Source organism: Oncorhynchus masou, chromosome 9 (genome assembly GCF_036934945.1).
Source record: "Oncorhynchus masou masou isolate Uvic2021 chromosome 9, UVic_Omas_1.1, whole genome shotgun sequence".
In the NCBI taxonomy this organism is placed as follows: domain Eukaryota; kingdom Metazoa; phylum Chordata; class Actinopteri; order Salmoniformes; family Salmonidae; genus Oncorhynchus; species Oncorhynchus masou.
Window position 1 is genome coordinate 56,974,133 of NC_088220.1, and position 19,395 is coordinate 56,993,527.

At 43.0% G+C, this 19,395-nt stretch overlaps 1 long non-coding RNA gene across 1 annotated transcript; it reads left to right on the forward strand.

The window, feature by feature from the left end:
• Positions 1 to 11,676: 11,676 nt before the first annotated feature.
• Positions 11,677 to 16,746, forward strand: LOC135545261 (uncharacterized). The gene is made up of 3 exons (XR_010456434.1): positions 11,677 to 11,774; positions 14,191 to 14,254; positions 16,614 to 16,746. It is a non-coding gene; the product is annotated as an uncharacterized LOC135545261 (long non-coding RNA).
• Positions 16,747 to 19,395: the final 2,649 nt, after the last annotated feature.

A 19,395-nucleotide genomic window follows, 5' to 3' on the forward strand; every position in this document is an offset into this window, starting at 1 on the left:
TTGCACAGATGACGGTGGTATCTTCAGGCATTTGGAAATTGCTCCCAAGGATGAACCAGACTTGTGGAGGTCTACAATCTGTTTTCGGAAGTCTAGGCTGATTTCTTTTTATTTCCCCATAATGTCAAGCAAAGAGGCACTGAGTTTGAAGGTAGGCCTTAAAATACATCCACAGGTACACCTCCAATTGACTCAAATGTTGTCAATTAGCCTATCAGACGCTTCTAAAGCCATGACATCATTTTCTGGAATTTTCCAAGCTGTTTAAAGGCACAGTCAACTTAGTGTATGTAGACTTCTGACCCACTGGAATTATGATACAGTGAATTAGAAGTGAAATAATCTGTCTGTAAACATTTGCTGGAAACATTACTTGTGTCATACACAAAGTAGATGTCCTAACCAAAACTATAGTTTGTTGACAAGAAATTTGTGGAGTGGTTGAAAAACAAGTTTTAATGACTCCAACCTAAGTGTATCTAAACTTCTGACTTCAACTGTATGTAAGCTATACAGTCTATAGCAGATTAGAACGAGTGTTTATCACCCCCAGACAGACGGACTGTGCGAGAGGCTGAATAAAACCATCATGAGCATGTTAAGATGTGTTTTGGATAAGGACGGGAAAAATTGGGACATGCTGTTGCCCCACCTTATGTTTGCCCTGTGCGAAGTTCCTCAAGTCTCTACCAGGTTCTCCCCCCTTCGAGTTGTTGTATGGGCGACCATGCAGAGGCATTTTGGATTTAGCAAAAGAAGCCTGGGAGAACCAACCAATTCCCTACCGCTCGTTCATTGAGCACGTAGTCCTAATGTAGAATAAGGTTGTATTATATGTAGTAAATGTATTAAGTAGTGAATACTACAGTAATGTCCACAAAAACACAACAGTTTTTATACCACAGGATTTAATTAGCATTTACCCTGCTCATTCCCCTCCCCCATATCACATTTGTGCCACCCTTAAGTGAGAGACCTACCATATATTGTGTTCCCTACAGGTTATAGTTCAAAGCTTCTGCTCTTCTTCTGTTCAGACCCCAGTCCTACCGACCTACTGGTTATGGAACATTTGCTCTTGTTGTATTTCTCCCGGAGGTTTCCTGAAGGAGAAAGCCTCCACTTTTATATGTTGTGATAATTGCATTGTTAGCTCTATAAGCAGTTAGTTCATATGCCTTGACACTGTGATAGGCCGAGACAATAAGAAATCAATTCAACCACACCTTCATTTGATCACAAAACTGGAGAGCAACCTCTATCCAGTGAAGTCCACAACGCATATTGCATGTAACAAACAGTTGAATGATCAAGCAACTTAATGTTTCCTACATTTTCAGACTACTAAACAACTATTGATTTAGAATCAGTTACAGCAAGTCACAAAGAAAACAGGAGCTGCCTCCACTATTCCAGCACTACTTCAACATTTCAACATCATCAAATCACCTCTGCTTAGTCTCATACAATGACCAATCAAATAAACCAAAAAACGATTTAGTCCAATCAACATAAGGTAAATATTAAGGTAAATATGATGTGCCTGTCCATGGTTCCGATTTCTGTCTTTGTGTGCTCGTCGTCCTTCAGTGGGTCTCCTGCACTGGACTCAGACCTCCTCAGAGACCTCAGCCTCCCTGGCAGTGGAGATCAGCTCCTACGTTCTGCTGGCTTCCCTCAGTGCCTCCCCTCTGTCATTGCCACTGACCTGGGCTAGTCACTCTCGTAACTGATCAATGTAAACATCTACCCTTTCTGTAAATGGGGTATTTTCTTTCATTTTGAACTGATTTACCTGTGATCTGTTGGAGTCTAGCCCTCCCGGCCCTGGCTCTCTACTCCACCAGGGTGTTCAGTAGAGGGCACCAGCACAGTGACAGTACAGTCTCCCAGTGGGGGACAGCACCTCTTTAATGTGAACCAAAACAACAAGCTTCTTTACCAAGAAAGGGCGCTGCAGGACACAGAATGGAAGTGAAGGGCAGTGCTTGTGCCTCAGTGCACGTCAGTGAAAACATATCTCTCCTTCCAATCCAGTTGTGTATATATGACTGTGAATGTCAAACATAAAGATCTTTTCTGGCTTGAGTTCTAGTTTATGAAATGGTTATTGTTTTTCGATCTTATAAAATGGTTATTTTTAGACAACCTTGTTCCCCTGACTACTTCTTCCCTCTTTCCCAGGTGGCAATCCACTACAACATCCCTACTCCTACTGACAGCACAACGCTCAGCATCCAGGTGAAGACAGAGGTGGACTGCAACAGCAACTCTTTGAGACCCAGAGTCACGCTGAACCTCAAGTCTCAGTAAGATTGAATGACACATTTACAGAAGCATTCTTTCCATACGTTTATTTATGACACTCCAAAGTGTTATTATGGAACATGTTTAACAGAATGGACTTGACCCAAATCACTTGGCTTTATTATGCCTACGTAAATTATTTCACTTCTAATTTGTAGCTAGGCTTGGATCAGTAACAGTAATAAAACAGATCTGGTCTTTTTATGGCGAAAATTATCAAAGTATCCATTCATTTGATTATTACAAGCACTTGTCAAAATCTAACCTTGATGTCAGGGGCTTCTTTTCTTTCACAGATATCATGGAAAGGAGCTGACCACCAATATGATTATAGTGGATTTGAAAATGCTGTCTGGGTTTGCTCCAGACACAGAGACTTTGGGGAGTGTGAGTTTTATTTTGACAACATACGTTTATGGTGTTACCTGTGACCTTTACCATGTAGCTCTTGCCTCTTTCATCTGTGAACCTTTCTGAAACTGAACGTTTTTGTCCATGCAATATGAATAACCAGTGAACGGCTCGTCTTCAAAGCTGAGGAGTTCACTTCTAGTGGATCGTGTTGATACTAAAGATGACCGTGTTTTAACGTACTTGACAGGGGTGAGACCAAAACCACCAGTCAGTTTGAAACAGTGTACATAGTACTCGCAACGGAATTAATTTGAAATAATATATACAGTACCAGTCAAAGGTTTGGACACACCTACTCATTCCAGGGTTTTTCTTTTTTTTACATTTTTACATTTTCTACATTGTAGAATAATAGTGAAGACATCAAAACTATGAAATAACACATATGGAATAATGTGGTAACCAAAAAAGTGCTAAACAAATTTGAGATTCTTCAATGTAGCCACCCTTTGCCTTGATGACAGTTCAGAGGAGACTGTGAATCAGTCCTTCATGGTAGAATTGCTGCAAAGAAACCACTAGTAAAGGACACCACTAAGAAGAGACTTGCTTGAGCCCAGAAACACCAGCAATGGACATTAGACCGGTGGAAATCTGTCCTTTGGTCTGATGAGTCCAAATTTGAGATTTTTGGTTCCAACCGCCACGTCTTTATGAGACGCAGAGTAGGTGAATGGATGATCTCTGCATGTGTGGTTCCTACAGTGAAGCATGGAGGAGGTGGTGTGATGGTAAGGGGGTACATTGCTTGTGACACTGTCTGATTTATTTAGAATTCAAGGCACACTTAACTAGCATGGCTACCACAGCATTATGCAGCGATACGGCATCCCATCTGGTTTGCACCTATTGGGACTATCATTTGTTTTTCAACAGGACAATGACCCAACACACCTCCAAGCTGTGTAAGGGCTATTTGACCAAAAAGGAGAGTGATGGAGTGCTGTATCAGATGACCTGGCATCCACAAACACACGACCTCAACCCAATTGAGATGGTTTGGGATGAGTTGGACCGTAGAGTGAAGGAAAAACAACCAACAAGTGCTCAGCATATGTGGGAACTCCTTCAAGACTTTTGGACAGGAATTCCAGGTGAAGCTGGTTAAGAGAATGCCAAGTGTGTGCAAAACTGTCAAGGCAAAGGGTCGCTACTTTGAAGAATCTATAATATATTTTGTTAAACTCATTTTTGGCTGCTACATGTTTTCATGTGCTATTTCGTAGTTTTGATGTCTTCACTATTATTCTACAAAATAAAGCATAACTCTTGAGTGAGTAGGTTTGTCCAAACTTTTGACTGGTACTGTATATTTTGATGTACTTGTCGTGACATACAGTGGGGCAAAAAAAGTATTTAGTCAGCCACCAATTGTGCAAGTTCTCCCACTTAAAAAGATGAGAGAGGCCTGTCATTTTCATCATAGGTACACTTCAACTATGACAGACAAAATGAGAAAAGAAAATCACATTGTAGGATTTTTCATGAATTTATTTGCAAATTATGGTGGAAAATAAGAATTTGGTCACCTACAAACAAGCAAGATTTCTGGCTCTCACATACCTGTAACTTCTTCTTTAAAGAGGCTCCTCTGTCCTCCACTCGTTACCTGTATTAATGGCACCTGTTTGAACTTGTTATCAGTATAAAAGACAACTGTCCACAACCTCAAACAGTCACACTCCAAACTCCACTATGGCCAAGACCAAAGAGCTGTCAAAGGACACCAGAAACAAAATTGTAGACCTGCACCAGGCTGGGAAGACTGAATCTGCAAAAGGTAAGCAGCTTGGTTTGAAGAAATCAACTGTGGGAGCAATTATTAGGAAATGGAAGACATACAAGACCACTGATAATCTCCCTCGATCTGGGGCTCCATGCAAGATCTCACCCCGTGGGGTCAAAATTATCACAAGAACGGTGAGCAAAAATCTCAGAACCACACGGGGGGGCCTAAGTGAATGACCTGCAGAGAGCTGGGACCAAAGTAACAAAGCCTACCATCAGAAACACACTACGCCGCCAGGGACTCAAATCCTGCAGTGCCAGACGTGTCCCCCTGCTTAAGCCAGTACATGTCCAGGCCCATCTGAAGTTTGCTAGAGAACATTTGGATGATCCAGAAGAAGATTGGGAGAATGTCATATGGTCAGATGAAACCAAAATTTAACTTTTTGATAAAAACTCAACTCGTCGTGTTTGGAGGACAAAGACTGCTGAGTTGCATCCAAAGAACACCATACCTACTGTGAAGCATGGGGATGGAAACATCATGCTTTGGGGCTGTTTATCTGCAAAGGGACCAGGACGACTGATCCGTGTAAAGGAAAGAATGAATAGGGCCATGTATCGTGAGATTTTGAGTGAAAACCTCCTTCCATCAGCAAGGGCATTGAAGATGAAACGTGGCTGGGTCTTTCAGCATGACAATGATCCCAAACACACCGCCCGGGCCCGGGCTACATGTAATTTTCTGGATTGTTTTTCTTCTAATTTTGTCTGTCATAGTTGAAGTGTACCTATGATGAAAATACAGGCCTCTCATCTTTTTAAGTGGGAGAACTTGCACAATTGGTGGCTGACTAAATACTTTTTTGCCCCACTGTATCTCTACTCTGAAATTATTTATGTCGAATGTCCTCCAGTCAGCAAAACTGAAATTACACTTCTGCATAGAGCGTTTAAATAATTGTCGCCAATCCCTATTCCTACTTTTCAACCACAATCCAAAATCTAAAGCCAGCGGTGGTCAAGATCTACGACGTCTAACAAACTGCTGTCCTATCTAACAAACTGCTGTCCTATTTTAAATCTAGAATCGTTGGTCATCTTTTATAGCTGACCCATATACTATACATGTACTATAAATTATTTTATTTAACTGAGTCAATATTCCTTTTACCTAAATGCTGGTCAGTTTGTTAAAGCATTCATTCCATGCATGTATCTACAGTGCCTTGAGAAAGTATTCGGCCCCCTTGAACTTTGCGACCTTTTGCCACATTTCAGGATTCAAACATAAAGATATAAAACTGTATTTTTTTGTGAAGAATCAACAACAAGTGGGACACAATCATGAAGTGGAACGACATTTATTGGATATTTCAAACTTTTTTAACAAATCAAAAACTGAAAAATTGGGCGTGCAAAATTATTCAACACCCTTAAGTTAATACTTTGTAGCGCCACCTTTTGCTGTGATTACAGCTGTAAGTCGCTTGGGGTATGTCTCTATCAGTTTTGCACATTGAGAGACTGACATTTTTTCCCCATTCCTCCTTGCAAAACAGCTCGAGCTCAGTGAGGTTGGATGGAGAGCATTTGTGAACAGCAGTTTTCAGTTCTTTACACAGATTCTCGATTGGATTCAGGTCTGGACTTTGACTTGGCCATTCTAACTCCTGGATATGTTTATTTTTGAACCATTCCATTGTAGATTTTGCATTATGTTTTGGATCATTGTCTTGTTGGAAGACACATCTCCGTCCCAGTCTCAGGTCTTTTGCAGACTCCATCAGGTTTTCTTCCAGAATGGTCCTGTATTTGGCTCCATCCATCTTCCCATCAATTTTAACCATCTTCCCTGTCCCTGCTGAAGAAAAGCAGGCCCAAACCATGATGCTGCCACCACCATGTTTGACAGTGGGTATGGTGTGTTCAGGGTGATGAGCTGTGTTGCTTTTAAGCCAAACATAACGTTTTGCATTGTTGCCAAAAAGTTCAATTTTGGTTTCATCTGACCAGAGCACCTTCTTCCACATGTTTGTGTCTACCAGGTGGCTTGTGGCAAACTTTAAACGACACTTTTTATGGATATCTTTAAGAAATGGCTTTCTTCTTGCCACTCCTCCATAAAGGCCAGATTTGTGCAATATACGACTGATTGTTGTCCTATGGACAGAGTCTCCCACCTCAGCTGTAGATCTCTCAGTTCATCCAGAGTGATCATGGGCCTCTTGGCTGCATCTCTTATCAGTCTTCTCCTTGTATGAGCTGAAAGTTGAGGGACGGCCAGGTCTTGGTAGATTTGCAGTGGTCTGATACTCCTTCCATTTCAATATTATCGATTGCACAGTGCTCCTTGGGATGTTTAAAGCTTGAGAAATCTTTTTGTATCCAAATCCGGCTTTAAACTTCTTCACAACAGTATCTCGGACCTGCCTGGTGTGTTCCTTGTTCTTCATGATGCTCTCTGCGCTTTTATCGGACCTCTGAGACTATCACAGTGCAGGTGCATTTATACGGAGACTTGATTGCACACAGGTGGATTGTATTTATCATCATTAGTCATTTAGGTCAACATTGGATCATTCAGAGATCCTCACTGAACTTCTGGAGAGAGTTTGCTGCACTGAAAGTAAAGGGGCTGAATAATTTTGCACGCCCAATTTTTCAGTTTTTGATTCGTTAAAAAAGTTTGAAATATCCAATAAATGTCGTTCCACTTCATGATTGTGTCCCACTTGTTGTTGATTCTTCACAAAAAAATACAGTTTTATATCTTTATGTTTGAAGCCTGAAATGTGGCAAAAGGTCGTAAAGTTCAAGGGGGCCGAATACTTTCGCAAGGCACTGTATCTATCATTGTATTTACCCCTCTTGTAACGGCGTTCTTCTTTTGTTGAATGAAAGTCGGACCGAAATGCAGCGTGTAAGTTACTCATGTTTATTAGAGAAGACAAACGAACGAACTATACACGAATAACTAAATAAATACAAAAACAACAAACAGAACGAAACCTAATACAGCCTGACTGGTGCACACTACACAGAGACAGGAACAATCACCCACGAAATGCAAAGCGAAACCAGGCTACCTAAATACGGTTCCCAATCAGAGACAACGAGAATCACCTGACTCTGATTGAGAACCGCCTCAGGTAGCCAAACCTATTAAACACATACACCCCTAATCAGCTACAATCCCAACTACTACAAACCCCAATAAGAAAAATACTATACATAATAACCCTATGTCACACCCTGGTCTGACTAACTAATAAACTAAAACACAAAATACTAAGACCAAGGCATGACAGAACCCCCCCCCTAAGCTGCGGACTCCCGAACGCACCTCAAAACCATAGGGAGGGTCCGGGTGGGCGTCTGTCCATGGTGGCGGTTCCGGCTCCGGACGTGGACCCCACTTCATAAATATCAATGTTCCTCCCCTTCGCGTCCATGGATAATCCACCCTAACCGCCGACCATGGCCGAATAGTCCTCACCCAGAACCCTACATAACAGAGGAGCAGCTCGTGACTGAGGGGCAGCTCGGGACTGAGGCAGCTCGGGACTGAGGGACAGCTCGGGACTGAGGGGCAGCTCGGGACTGAGGGGCAGCTCAGCACTGAGAGGCAGCCCAGCACTGAGAGGCAGCCCAGTACTGAGATAATGCCCAGCCAGGTAGTTGAATCCGGCAGATCCAGGCTGACTGGCGGAACCTGGCTGACTGGCGGATCCTGGCTGACTGGCGGATCCTGGACGACTGGCGGATCCTGGCCGACTGGCGGATCCTGGCCGACTGGCGGATCCTGGCCGACTGGCAGATCTGGCAGATCCTGGCTGACTGGAGGATCCTGGCTGACTGGCGGATCCTGGCTGAGATCCTGGCTGACTGGATCTGGGATCCTGGCTGACTGGCGGATCCTGGCTGACTAGCAGATCTGGCAGATCCTGGTTTACTGGGCTGGATCCTGGCAGATCTGGAGTCTGGTTGACTGGCAGATCTGGAAGAGTCTGGTTGACTGGCAGATCTGGAAGGTCTGGTTGACTGGCAGATCTGGAAGAGTCTGGTTGACTGGCAGATCTGGAAGAGTCTGGTTGACTGGCAGATCTGGAAGAGTCTGGTTGACTGGCAGATCTGGAAGAGTCTGGTTGACTGGCAGATCTGGAAGAGTCTGGCTGACTGGCAGATCTGGCTGCTTCATGCTGACTGACGGCTCTGGCTGCTCCATGCTGACTGGCGGCTCTGGCTGCTCCATACTGACTGACAGCTCTGGCGGCTTCATGGAGACTGGCAGCTCCTTGCAGACTGGCAGCTCTAGCTGCTCCATGCAGACTAGCTGCTCCATGCAGACTAGCAGCTCAGGCTGCTCTATGCAAACTGACAGCTCTGGCTGCTCAATGTAGACTGGCAGCTCAGGCTGCTCTATACAGGCAGGAGGCTCTGGCAGCGCTGTAGAGGAGGAAGGCTCTAGAACCGCTGAACAGACGGGAGACTCCGACAGCGTAGGAGAGGGAGAAAGCGCTGGCTGCGCTGAACAGGCGAGGCGCACTGAAGGCCTGATGCGTGGTGCTGGCACTGGTGGTATTTGGCCGAGGACACGCACAGGAAGCCTAGTGCGGGGAGCTGCTACTGGAGGGCTGGGGTGTGGAGGTGGTTCTGGATAGACCGGACCGTGCAGGCGCACTGGAGCTCTTGAGCACCGAGCCTGCCCAACCTTACCTGGTTGAATACTCTCGGTTGCCCTGCCAGTGCTGTGAGGAGAAATAGCCCGCACTGGGCTATGTAGGCGAACCGGAGACACCGAGCGCAAGGCTGGTGCCATGTAAACCGGCCCAAGGAGACGCACTGGAGACCGGATGCGTAGAGCCGGCTTCATAGCATTAGGCTCGACGCTCAATCTAGCCCGGCCGATACGCGGAGCTGAAATATACCGCACCGGGCTATGCACCCGCACTGGGGACACCGTGCGCACCACTGCATAACACGGTGCCTGCCCGGTCTCTCTAGCCCTCCGGTAAGCACAGGGAGCTTGCGCAGGTCTCCTACCTGACGCAGCCATACTCCCTGATAGCCCCCCCCAAAAAATTTTTTTGGGGCTGCTTTTCGGGCTTCCTTGCCAACCGTGTTCCCTCGTATCGTCGGCTCCTATCTCTGGCTGCCTCTTCTCTCCTTAGTGCCTCCACTTGTTGCCATCCACGTCGCCGTGCTGCCTCCTCATACCAGCGCCTCTCCGCTTCAGCCGCTTCTAATTCCTCCTTAGGGCGGTGATATTCACCAGACTGAGCCCGGGGTCTTTTACCTTCCAGCACGTCTTCCCATGTCCATTCTCCGAATAATTCCTCCTCCCTTTGCTTCTCCAGCTGTCGTTGCCTGTTAATACGCTGCTCCTGTTTGGGCTGCACCTGCCTGTTGACACGTTGCTCGGTCCGAGTGTGGTGGGTGATTCTGTAACGGCGTTCTTCTTTTGTTGAATGAAAGTCGGACCGAAATGCAGCCCTAATCAGCTACAATCCCAACTACTACAAACCCCAATAAGAAAAATACAATACATAATAACCCCATGTCACACCCTGGTCTGACTAACTAATAAACTAAAACACAAAATACTAAAGACCAAGGCGTGACACCTCTGCAGTTATAAGAAGAATTACATTCACAGAGGTCACACCTGCAACCCCTGAGACATATTTTAAGCTCTAAAGTAAAATATGTAACTGGAATGAAAGTTTTCCAGTATAACCCTATTCTTGAGCATTTTATCCAGACAGTTTTTCCACACTATGGCAAGCAATGAGTGAAGACATCAAAACTACGAAATAGCACATGAAAACATGTAGCAACCAAAAATGTGTTTAACAAAATATATTTTAGATTCTTCAAAGTAGCCACCCTTTGCCTTGACAGTTTTGCACACACTTGGCATTCTCTAAACCAGCTTCACCTGGAATTCCTGTCCAAAAGAGTGCAGGCTCAGGAGACAAGGTGAATAGTGAAAGGCATTGTGTAAGACAGTGGGTCTCATCCTGGGGTACTAGTACCCATGGGGGTACCTGGTCTATCCATAGTGGGTACTTGGGAAGACTCTCATGGGCAGTGCAATATGTGATTGGGGGTACAGTAAACAAAAAAGTTTGAGAACCACTGTGCTAGACCACATCAAAGGGCAAAAAAACTATCCCTTCTGAAACAAATTATTGCATCTTAACAAATACAATGTGCTGTTCATCGGTGTTGCCAAATATACAAAGGTGTGTGGGCCAATGCTCTTTCTCAATTTTGCAGGTTCTCATCTTTTTCTTCCTCCATCTGTAATCATCATGGCCCCCTGTAGTTCTCATCTGTTTTCTTCCTCCATTTGTAATCATCATGGCCCCCTGTAGTTCTCATCTTTTTTCTTCCTCCATCTGTTATCATCGTGGACCCCCTGTAGTTCTCATCTTTTTTCTTCCTCCATCTGTTATCATCGTGGACCCCCTGTAGTTCTCATCTTTTTTCTTTCTCCATCTGTTATCATCGTGGACCCCCTGTAGTTCTCATCTTTTTTCTTCCTCCATCTGTTATCATCGTGGACCCCTGTAGTAATAATAAAGGCGTGGTTCTCTTTTATTTCTCATCAGGGAATGGGATCCAGGAAATCCACTCACTCTAAATTCCATCAACAAGGGGATGTGTCCTATACTGATCAAACCCATAATGAGTCCTGGCTATAATCTCCATTATGAATTTCTCCTAATAATTTATTGAGCTAATGGTGTGGACAAGGCATGGAAAGATGTAGTCGAAAACACAAATCCATTTAGAGAAAGAGTAACAGAACAATCGAGAACACAAACATATACACCCACAAAACAGATATTATAGAGCCCTGTTGTTGATAACACAGCTCACAAAACATATCAAAACTTATACTGAGAATTATGGACATATGAGTACGCTGTGAAAAACAGTACTTTTGAAGAGCACCAAGACTCTTCATGACCTAACAATGGGGAAATTAAAAACATCCTTGTTATGGGTTAACAAGTGTACCTGCTGAGCTGATATCAAGAAAGAGTATTCAATCACACTCCACTTTAGATGTCAATACAATACATCCTGTTTTTTGCTCAGAGAAGATGCAACTCATGCCCACTTGATTGGACAGTAGCTCTTTAAACCCCCCCCCCTCCCAACTCCTCTTATTTTTCCTCCTGCTCTCTTCATTTGTGCCCTGCCCAGCCTACAACAGTGATTCTCAGATTTCTGTGCTCTTATATTGCCATTGCTGAAGCTAGAACCAAGTGAACATCGAAGACAACCCTGAAATACAGTCAACAGTGACAACGGTAAGATAAGACATTTCCCTCTTGAAATATTGCATGTAAATAAACCTGTCGAATGGAGGAACTATCTTGGAATATTCTAAACAATACAAAATGTTGGCATGTACTCTTTGGGATCATAATACTATGGAAAACATTCTTTTCAGAGATGCTGTACAAGTAATAAATACAACTCATGGATATCTATATCTCTTTCAATTTTAAAATACTCAAATGGCCAAAGACATGGAGATGGTAACAAGCTTCCCTGTTAACAAGCTTCCCAGCTCTGGTCATTTTTTTAACAACATATTTTACAGTTTCTAGTGCCTTTTGACTTCCTGTCTATTTAATCCCGATTAGATAAACAATGGCAGGAATTATTGAATGATTTGAAGACCAATGGATAAGAATATCACACCCAGTGGTTACTGTTTTTAAGGGTAAAAGGAAATCAACTGTATTCTAACCAAAAGTTATTTTGGAACAATGATGTCGATTTTCAAAAGAGTCCACAAGACAAGGAACAATTCTGTGTGTTTTCAAAACATAGTTACCTTCTCTAAACACAAATACATTAATCGAAATTATTATACCGTCAAAATTGCTAATACATTCATCAAAAGAACACAACTGCCTGCAAAAAGATTAATGCAACCATACTTATCACGGCGCAGACAAAACAAAAGTTAGTCTGTCTTTAAAGATCCATGTTGATCAATATATTTTCTTGGCAGTCACTAAATCATGATGATCAAAAATTGGGACTTGAACTATCCAAAAGTTCAGAATTATGGGCAGTTACTCTCCCTTTATGCATATTTCACCAAACAATTTCAGGACTAGTAACCGAAAGGTTGCAAGATCAAATCCCTGAGTTGACAAGGTAAAAATCTGTTGTTCTGCCCCTGAACAAGGCAGTTAACCCACTGTTCCTTGGCTGTCATTGAAAATAAGAATTTGTTCTTAACTGACTTGCCTAGTTAAATAAAGGTGAAATACAAAATCTCATATTATTCCTGATTAATAAAAATAAGCACATTGTGTGCAGGATTCATTCATTGGTATCATCACAATACAATTCCATGTATTCAGTACATAGCCTGGTTTGTTCATAGCTTTGTAGACTTTCCATTTGCGCACAAAAACACAATCCACAAAAGAAATAGGAAAGGTGAATCACAGTAGATTGGTGGCACCTTAATTGGGGAGGACGGTCTTGTGGTCATGGCTGGAGTGGTATATATGGAATGGTGTCAAATACGCCAAACACATGGTTTGATATCATTTCATCTGCGCCGTTCCAGCCATTATTATGAGCTGTTCTCTCCTCCGTAGCCTCCACTAAGGTGAATACAATGGAGAAATGTATATGCCTCAATCTACACTCAAATAATGGAAGGTCACAATGTTGGAGAGTATAACCTAGGAGTAACCAAAAGTTATGTAGAAGTAACCCAACTTCATGTCCGCAATATTGTAAAATATCATACATTGCTGTTCTGCTATAGATACATTTCAACAGAGATCCAAAAATGATTTGTACGCGATTGAGAAAATTTGTAAGACTAGGACAGCTGTAGTCGATGTTGGATACGGTAATGCATTGTTGACCCAACCACCATGTAGGCTCATGGGGGATACTCAATCACCTGTGGACTACCCGTCTGGTCTACTGCAGCACGCTGTTGGCTGGGTTCCCCTCTTGTGCCATCAAACCAATGCAACAACCTTCCCAAGTTTTCTCATGTCACCCTGCTCCTCTGCACACTCCACTGGCTTCAAGTCATTGAATCACATCCACTACAAGACCATGGTGCTTACCTACGGAACAGTAAGAGAAACTCCCCCTCCCTTCAGGCTATGCTCAAACCCTTCATTCCAACCCAAGCACTCCGTTCTGCCACCTCAGGTATCTTGGCCCTCACACCCCTAAAGGAGGGCAGATCCCGCTCAGCCCAGTCCAAGCTCTTCTCTGTCCTGTCACCCCGATGTTGGAACCAGCTTCCCCCTGAAGCTCGGACAGCAGAGTCTCTGCCCATCTTTCAAAAACGTCTGAAACCATACCTCTTCAAACAGTATTTTAAATAATTCTCCTCACCCCACCCCCCCCCCCTTCTAGTTCTGACTCTACTGATAGCTACTTTATTGAGAAAAAATGTACACTCTATGCCTGTGATTTGTTGTTGTCCCACCTAGCCTTCTTAAGATGAATGCACTGTAAGTCACTCTGGATAATAGCATCTGCTAAATGACTAAAATGTAAATGGATAGATATTCATAGTCATTAATTATAGTCAGGATTATGGGGATAGCTTCAATTTGCTTCCAACGTTGTGATGGGTGGAAATGTTCAGACCTATTCAATTGTTTCAGAGTTCAGATCTACAGGGAGTTCCTAGAGTTGTAATTCAGAACCAGTGTGTTTTATCTCCCACAGAGCAACACTGGGGCGTCAAGAAACATGTTCCTCTTTTCCACAACACTTCTTTTCCTGTTTCTGGGTGGGTAAGCTAGGAAGCTGCAGACCAGTGCTGCACGCACAACAAGCTCATAAATCAGGAGAATCCCTGTAATCAAATCTGTCTGCTGATTGAATTACCTCGCTAGATGCATGTTAGACCAAAACCACCCGTCAGTTTGAAACAGTGTACATAGTACTCGCAATGGAATTAATTTGAAATAATATATACCGTACCAGTCAAAGGTTTGGACACACCTACTCATTCCAGGGTGTTTCTTTATTTTTACATCTTCTACATTGTAGAATAGTAGTGAAGACGACATCAAAACTAAACTGTCCCTTTTTCAGGACCCTTTCTTTCAAAGCTAATTCGTAAAAAAATTCAAATAACTTCACAGATCTTCATTGTAAAGGGTTTGAACACTGTTTACCATGCTTGTTCAATGAACCATAAACAATTAATGAACTGTCACGGCCGATGCTGGAAGAAGACCAAGGTGCAGCGTGGTGAGTGTACATTTTCCTTACAAAAAACAAACATGTCACCAACAAAACAAAAAAAACAATTGTGAAGTTTACAGTGCTATAGTGCCACTAACAAAGATAACTTCCCACACTGAAAGGGGGGAAAGGTTGTCTCTGATTGAGAACCATACCCGGCAAAACATAGAAATAAAGAAACATAGAGAACATAACGTAGAATGCCCACCCCAAATCACACACGGACCAAACCACATAGAGACATAAAAAGGCTCTCTAAGGTCAGGGCGTGACAGTACCCCCCCCCCGCCCAAAGGTGCAGACTCCGGCCGCAAAACCTGAACCTATAGCTGATCATCCTCGCAGTGGCAAACCACGTGTAACAACACCTGCACAGGATTGGTACATCCGAACAGCACATATGCGGGACAGGTACAGGATGGCAACAACAACTGCCCGAGTTACACCAGGAACGCACAATCCCTCCATCAGTGCTCAGACTGTCTGCAATAGGCTGAGAGAGGCTGGACTGAGGGCTTGTAGGCCTGTTGTAAGGCAAGTCCTCACCAGACATCCCCGGCAACAACGTCGCCTATGGGCACAAACCCACCGTCGCTCGACCAGACAGGACTGGCAAAAAGTGCTCTTCACTGGCGAGTCGCGGTTTTGTCTCACTAGGGGGGAAAGGTCGGATTTGCGTTTATTGTCGAAGGAATGAGCGTTACACCGAGGCCTGTACTCTTGAGCGGGATTGATTTGGAGGTGGAGGGTCCGTCATGGTCTGAGGCGGTGTGTCACAACATCATTGGACTGAGCTTGTTGTCATTGCAGGCAATCTCAATGCTGTGCGTTACAGGGAAGACATCCTCCTCCCTCATGTGGTACCCTTCCTGCAGACTCATCCTGACATGACCCTCCAGCATGACAATTCCACCAGTCATACTGCTCGTTCTGTGCATGATTTCCTGCAAGACAGGAATGTCAGTGTTCTGCCATGGCCAACGAAGAGCCCGGATCTCAATCCCATTGAGCACGTCTGGGAACTGTTGGATCGGAGGGTGAGGGCTAGGGCCATTCCCCCCAGAAATGTCCAGGAACTTGCAGGTGCCTGGGTGGAAGAGTGGGGTAACATCTCACAGCAAGAACTGGCAAATCTGGTGTAGTCCATGAGAAGGAGATGCACTGCAGTACTTAATGCAGCTGGTGGCCACACAAAATACTGACTGTTACTTTTGATTTTGACCCCCCCGTTGTTCAGGGACACATTATTCTATTTCAGTTTATGTCTCAGTTGTTGAATCTTGTTATGCTCATACAAATATTTACACGTTAAGTTTGTTGAAAATAAACGCAGTTGACGTTTCTTTTTTTGCTGAGTTTGTGAAATAAAAAATATGGAATCATGTAATAACAAAAAAGTATTAACCAAATCAAAATATATTTTAGATTCTTCATAGTAGCAAGGAAAGAAATTCCAGAAATTAACATTGAACAAGGCACACCTGTTAATTGAAATGCATTCCAGGTGACTACCTCACGAAGCTGGTTAAGAGAATGCCAAGAGTGTGCAAAGCTGTCATCAAGGCAAAGGGTGGCTACTTTGAAAGTGTTTAACACTTTTTTGGTTACTCCATGATTCCATATGTGTTATTTGATAGTTTTGATGTCTTCACTATTATTCTACAATGTATAAAATAGTAAAAATAAAGAAAAAACATTGAATGAGTAGGTGTGTCCAAACTTTTTACTGGTACTATATGTATCTCAACATTAGTCTACTTTTGAGGTCTAACAACATTGGACAAACTTTCCTTTATGAGTGAAATGTCCCTTTAACCTTTTACTGTATCAATACATGGAGTTGTTATTAAAACCAAATGAAGCATTATTGTAAGTATTTGTATGTCTTGTACTTTCAGTCACCTGTTCACCAGAGAAGAAAGGCGATTTTGGAAAACTTAATGCCTGTATCACTGAAAACAACAGCCTGATGTTGGAATGCGAGTACCCACCATGTCCAGAGTCACCGTCCTTTGATTGTGACTTCCTCACCACAGAGGATGGGGTCCTGTTGGGGAGCTCTTACAAAAACTTTCAGATGACAAATTACTCAATCTTTCACATTACAGCAAAAGGTCGGTGTCAGCTTATTCTCATTGGCCATGCCCTAACTCATTCCAACGAGACAAAGAGTTATAACTGTACTTTGATACGGAGAGGTAGAGAAGAGAGGAAGAACATCACTATAAACTACATGAACCCCCACAAAAAACGTGAGTATCAATCAAAAGAATAGATATATACAGGTGGAATTACTTATTGACCTACAGGTAACCACCAAAGTAATGGAAACACTTGAGTAAATGAGTGATACAAAGTATATTGAAAGCAGGTGCTTCCAAACAGGTGTGGTTTCTGAGTTAATTAAGCAATTATCATCCCATCATGCTTAGGGCCATGTATAAAATTTCTGCGCAGGACATTATTTTGGCTACCATGGCTATGCCCCCATAGGATAGCAATGCCCCCATCCACAGGGTATGAGTGGTCACTGAATGGTTTGATGAGAATGAAAACGATGTGAGCAATATGCCATGGCCGTCTGAGTCATCAGCTCTCAACCCAATTGGACACCTATGGGAGATTCTGGAGCGGCACGTGAGACAGCGTTTTCCACCACCACCAACAAAATACCAAATTATGGAATTTCTCATGGAAGAATGGTGTCACATCCCTCCAATAGAGTTCCAAACACTTACAGAATCTATGCCAAGGTGCATTAAATCTGTTCTGGCTCGTGATGGCTGAATGCCCTCAAGACACTAATAGGTTGGTGTTTCCTTTATTTTGGCAGTTACCTGTATATGCCTTTGAAGCAATGCCAGCTACGTTATGACATTGTATAATAAGACACAAATGTATGTTAGTGGATTAAATAAAAACGCTGTTCCAGTCTTATAAGATCTTTTGAAATATATTTCTGAAATCTAGCATGACCTGCATGCAATCCTATGTATTGTCAAAAGGCACATATGACTGAGGAAAGTTGCAATGCAAACCTAAAAGCTTGATGACATTAGGTGTATAAAAACAAACGATGATAGCTGAGTGGAAAAAACACAAAAGTCCACTATATACACACGAACACAGATGAGGCCCACTGCTGAAGAGAGACCTCATCCTGACAATATTCATCAAGTGGATGACTTTGTACATGTTAATGAACACAATAACCTTCCTCTCCCCAGAACACATCAAACCTTGCTCTACCATGGGGTGGATGTTGCATCAAGCTCCCACCCTGCTATGGCCTGTGGTATTCATGTCACTATGGAAGATCCTCTCCTGAATGCACAACCTACCCTGACAAGCTGAAGCTCAACTCTGTCTGAATTAGGCTACTCTGTACAATTCATGACATGACAAATAAAAATGAAATATAAATATTTAGCCTTCCTGTGGCCTAATGTTTTATTTTAAAATCAACATTTGGAGTGATTTTCTGTTGAGTAGATTATTGTAAATCTTGCCATATAGGTCTAGTGTATCCCTCACTCTCAAACAGACAACCTCAGTGACTCCAGTCTGTTCTAACATAATCCAGTGGCGGATTTAGGCATAGGCGACATGGGCAGCCGCCCAGGGTGGCATCTTGTCGGGGAAGGCACGGTGCTCCCGCACAAAAACATTTGGAATGGTGAAATTTGCGCGATCGATTTTCTATCGCTCATTTGCACGTCACGTCAATGATATCATGTCACCGTGTGGGACTGTGGGTCAATTAACCTTGTCGGAGTGGGCGCCCTGATTGTAGTTTGTGAGCTAGGCAGGCTACTGCCTGGGAAGGTCTCCCACTCAGAAGTACAAGATGGGGAGGGGGGTAGGTTGACCTCAGGTCTCCCCACTGGAAGCCCGAGGTAGGGGGAGCGGGGGAATGTATCAAATAGCGTACCTCTAACTTTGTACAGTACTAATGCAATTAGTAAAATCACTCACACTATGAAATGCTACCAAATAAACCACAATTCATTCATAATACTGTGAATATATAGATTCACAGACATATTGCTGCATTTTTTTCTGGTTTGTGCGAAATCGTTAAGAATAATATAAAACCAGTCTGCACACCACCAAGGTGAATTAGTTTAGTCATGACTCTTGGTTGACAGTGTTGGGGGATGGGTAATGTATTGATGCTCGAGTGCCAAATCAACACAAATTTGTTTCTATTTGTCTTTGTTACTTTTTTTTTATATAGTCTTATTTATATATTTATATAGTTTTAAATGTTATGATTATTTATTTGTGTTGTTTCAAATGTCTGAATAAAAATGACAGTTAGTGCAGAGGGGTGGTTCGCCCAGGGAGCCATACAAGCTAGAACTGCCACTCATAACATACACACGAGACAACAATCCACAACAAGCATTATGAAGAAATGTATGGAGTAACATACATTTTATCAAATAGATTACGTTTTATAGTTCAAAGACTCATATTTTATTTTCTGAGTCACATTCTTGCTGTCCATTTTTAAACATGGAGTAGCATATACAGTGGGGAGAACAAGTATTTGATACACCGCCGATTTTGCAGGTTTTCCCACTTACAAAGCATGTAGAGGTCTGTATTTTTTTTATCATAGGTACTCTTCAACTGTGAGAGACGGAATCTAAAACAAAAATCCAGAAAATCACATTG